Genomic DNA, 4,724 nt, shown 5'->3' with positions numbered 1-4,724 from the left:
CTTACTCAGTGCCATCACAGATGATCTGTATTGTATCCCAAACATCCTTGGCAGTTTTGCAGTTGATAATGTTGTCAAACATATCACCATCAACTCTATTAAACAGGATATTCATGGTATTTTTATCCTTCCTGACTTGTTCAATGTCAGGATCAGACCATTCATGCCTTGGCTTGGGGACAGATGACTCATTTCCAGTTGCAGCTCTCATTGGAACATGAGGACCTCTTTCTATGCAGTCCACATAGGCCTCATCTTGAGAAAGCAAATGAAGATGCATCTTTACCTTCCAATGATGGTAATTATCTTTATCCAGAAATGGAATCTTGACTCCAACATCCTTCTTGTTCATCTTGTTGTATTGTTTTGATCTTTAAACTCTTTATTTGTTAAGAGTTGGCTCTGATACCAATTGTTAGTGTTACGACCGGCATTTTCGTGTAATATTATTTGTGGTTTTGGTATAATATTAAAGTCGAAAGTAAATATGATCAATGATTTCACGATGTGTTAGAGAGAATTTCTACATTATAAAATTTTTATGTGTAGAACATGATTTTTCAAAGTAAAAGTTTATTTATTTCCTTTATTTTTGATTTATAAGGAATATTCTAAGCCTTAGAGAAATTTTCTTTTAAAAGATATTTTGTTCATAAATCTTGAAAGTGGTTTTATAAAATCTCTAAAAATCCAAATTATTTTATGGTATAAATTTTATAATTTTTGAACTTTTATTTTATTATATAAAAATAAATCTTTGAAAATAAGTTGTTTATTAATTATCAAATTACATGGTTGCCCTTGCATGCAAATCCTTTTCTATTCAATTAAAGGGCTAAAGAGACAATTCCAACCCCACTAACTCTCATTTTACTAGCCAAATTCCTTCTTTGTCCTTGCATGCAAACTGATCTAAGTATAATTGGAAGGTTATTCTTGTCAATTCTCATTTCCACTCATATTTTATCAAATCAAAAACCATAAAACAAGCAAAGTGTCATGATCATTTCACACTCCACCCACACCTCACTCTCTCCTCCCTCCCTCCTCCCTCTCACTCTCGGCCCTCCCCCTCTCCTCTCGGGTTTTATCCGAGAACCATCCCCCTCCCCTTTTCTTCATTCCTCATTCAAGCTCTCACCTTCTATACAAGTAAATACTACTTCCCATATCATGATCATATATACTTCAAAGAGTTTTGAGTAAAAAGTTTAAGTTTTAAGTTTGCATGTCAAGGTTTTAGTTGGAACTCAAAGTACAACCTTGATTCTTATGGATGTAAGGTTGTTTTTGAGAGGACTACAAGGAATGGTGAAGTGCCAAGTCTTGAGAAGGAAACTCTTGATGTTGAATGGACATTTCCCTTCCATTTCATTCGGTCATGACCTTAAGGGAGCCGAATGAATGGTCCTTGAGATCATTCTTGTTGCTTTGTTCAATTCTTGTATGTTTATGTGGTAATGGCATGAATTTTGTAGTGAAAACTTGATGAAACTATTTGCATGCTAAGTGATCATCTAGCTATAGCTTACGCTAGGCTTGCATGTCAATTTCATGATAGATTATATTTAGAAAATATGTTATTTTGGTTTGTAAAACTCGAAGTTATGCATGCATGTAGATTTCTCTTGGAATGTTGGAAGATTTTGATCATTTGGAAAGATTTTGTTAGTAAGCTTTAATTTCAGTAGGGATAACGTGTTAATCTTGATTAGTGCTCCTTGATGTATGGTAATAATTCGTGTATATATTTTATAAAAATACATAACTTGTTATTTTCAAAAACTTGATGACTTGTAAGTTGTGAAATGTGATTTCCTTTATTTTGCCATGTTGCACCTTAGGTAGAGCTGGCCAATTGTGCGGGTTCGAACCGCCCGTTCGGGACCGGCTCATACGGAAACCCGAATTTATTCGGCCCGAACCGGGCCGGTCCAAACCCGCACAATTCGCTAAAATCAACGAGCCGAATACGAATCCAATTTTAAAAAACCGGGACCGGACCGGACCGCACAAACCCGGCACGCACAGCCCGCAATTTTAACCTCATTCACACAAATATATTCATGTGAACTGATATAACTAAACTACATCTATTTTGTCAGATTACTAAAGCGCAGGCAATGTTTCGGACTACCAATCAGTATAATCAAACAACGAGTCAAGCGCCACAAACTCGGTCGAGTTACTATCATGTTCATATATGTCATCAATTAAACCTAAATCAAACGAGTCATAACCAAAGGTCTGTTCATCAAATCTCCATAACTCGGTTGACTCGGTCGCAACTCGGAATAACTCAGTATCAGTTGGCTTCTCCGACGGAGGAATACCGAGTTCGTCATCGGAAGCTTCAAGAAGATAACCGAGATCTAATTTTAACCTCATTCTTAACCTTAACCTGATTCTTACCAACCAATTTAGAACCTAATTCTTAACCTGATTCTGGTGGAAGAATGAAAGGAGAGTTTAGAGAGAGAAGTGGAGACATGGAAAACAGTGCAGATGTGATTTGGATGGAGTAATGATGTACTACGTGGACCAACCCTGTCCAAACACTTAATTCAATCTCCAACCCGTGAAGCCCGCACAGCTCAACCTGCACGGCTCATGAGTCCAGTGCCGGTTACGAGTCCGTGTGTGTCGGTTTCAACCCGGCCCGGCCCGATTCGTGGAACTTGTGTGTTCGGTTCAGTGTTCATCTTTCGCGGGGTTTAATTAGCCCGGCCCGGACCGCCCGGACCACACTACTGGTCACCTCTAACCTTAGGTAAGGATGATCTCCACCAAGATTATTTTAAGTGAAAGGAAGTTGGTTCAGTAGATCACCATGTTTAAGTCTTGGTTTGGGTATTTGGGTTGTTGGTGGTTGAGTTTGTCAAGTAAAAACCTTGGAGAAAGGAGAGTTTTAGTTTCTGCAGAAAATCAGTTTAGTACCTTGAGGTTTAGAGTGAGTTTTGACCATGTCATTGATGTGCACTTTAAGGCCCAAGCCACCAGAAGCTAGAATTAGGAGTATATGAAAGGTTTTAGGTGTTGGTTGGAGGTTTACAAGTCGTTTGGTTAGGTGCACAAGTGGAATCACAAAATCTGTCCAGCAGGGGACAGTTTTATTGCAACTTAGAAATAGGAAGTTTTGACCATGTCATGGGTAGGCCCTCATTAGGCCCTGTTGGGCCTTAGTTAGAGGGAGTGTCAGAGAAGTTTTTCCAACCATAGTTCATAGGATATGAGTTATAACCATGTGTCATAAGTTAATTCAAGTCAGGACATTTTTCTGCCCAGAAAAACAGGGGAACCATGGACTTTAAGCTTAGGCCCAAGGAGGCCCAAGCTAGGCCCTTGAGCCACATCAAATTTGGGAGATGCCCTAAGGTCAGGAGAGTCTTGTGTAAGAGTTTTGGAGGAAAACTAGTAGTTTAAGGGTGTCTAATGCACTCAAGAAATCATAGATGTCATTCTGAAATTTACACCAGTGAGCACTTTCACTTATCACAAAGTTTTAGAACACTTAGGAGTGAGATCTAGGTTGACCACCATGGTGGTAAGATAGTATAAAGTCAGTAGAGTAAAAGGCCCAAGTGAGGGTCAATAGGTCTTGGATAGTTTAGTAAAGGCACATCGAGTTAGGAAGCCAAAATTTGGAGACTTTGTCTAAGTATAGCGACCAAGTGACTTAAGTTGTGAGTCGAGATCATCCAAACCTAGTGTTGCATTATGGTGTGTGTGATATTATTTGGTATTAAAATATGATATGTGAGCATATGTGGCTATGTGTACGATTATATTTATAAGGTGAATATAAATTGTCTGCATATAGGCCTAAGTCCCATTTATGTTATAAATAGGTTAAGTTGGTGAGATTATATTATAATGAGGATTATTATTATTATGTAGGATCTCGAGACGAGGGTAAACTTTCCATAAAGGTCGAGTGAAGCTTCCAGTTGCTCCTACTAGCCAGACCAGACCAGCCTTTCTCAAGGCAAGTGATTCAACTTGTCTTTCGTATTCACTACAAATAGTTCATATATATTGATGCAACTATCCTGAGTCATTTTGATATATTTGAATCATGTGTATCTTATGTTTATCTTTGAATCATATAGAAATGCCATGAACCCTCGAGTACGTATTGCAAGTAGTTTAAAAGTCTTATCATGATAGTATATTAAAGTAATTTGAATGCCATGATAAAATAAAGAGTTGTTATAGCACTTGATTGATCTTCTTGATTACCATGCTAATGATTCCTAAGTATTGATATCTCATCCTGATACTTGAACCCCTATAGAACTTTACCTTGATACCTGAAAGCCATATATTTATCAAAGTTGTCCCTAATTGATTGATACCCCTCTTTCATATCCTAAAGCTTGACAATTCTGATATATCCTGAGTTAAAGATCATTTCTTCATACCTTAACACCCTTAGTATTCATGAAGCTTATCTTCTTGATGTTCTAGTACTTGTACCTTATCGAAAACCATTGCTTTAAGCCTAGTTTGGCATTACTCTTTCATAATATCCAATAGCCTTGCTAAATTTCCTTGTCCAATTTCTTGTATATGGAAACCTTTCAGTTACCCTAATAGAATAAAGTCTAGTGTATCATGGCCTTGAGATTTTGTGACATATTTCCAGTGTTTCAAGTTGATCTATAATCCCTTGATAAAAATATTTACAGTCAAAAGAGATTTTGTCATAAATCGGCATCAATTTT

This window comes from Apium graveolens, chromosome 6, assembly GCF_009905375.1.
Source record: "Apium graveolens cultivar Ventura chromosome 6, ASM990537v1, whole genome shotgun sequence".
NCBI lineage: Eukaryota > Viridiplantae > Streptophyta > Magnoliopsida > Apiales > Apiaceae > Apium > Apium graveolens.
The sequence above is the reverse complement of the archived record's forward strand: the minus strand, read 5'-3'. Positions refer to the sequence as shown.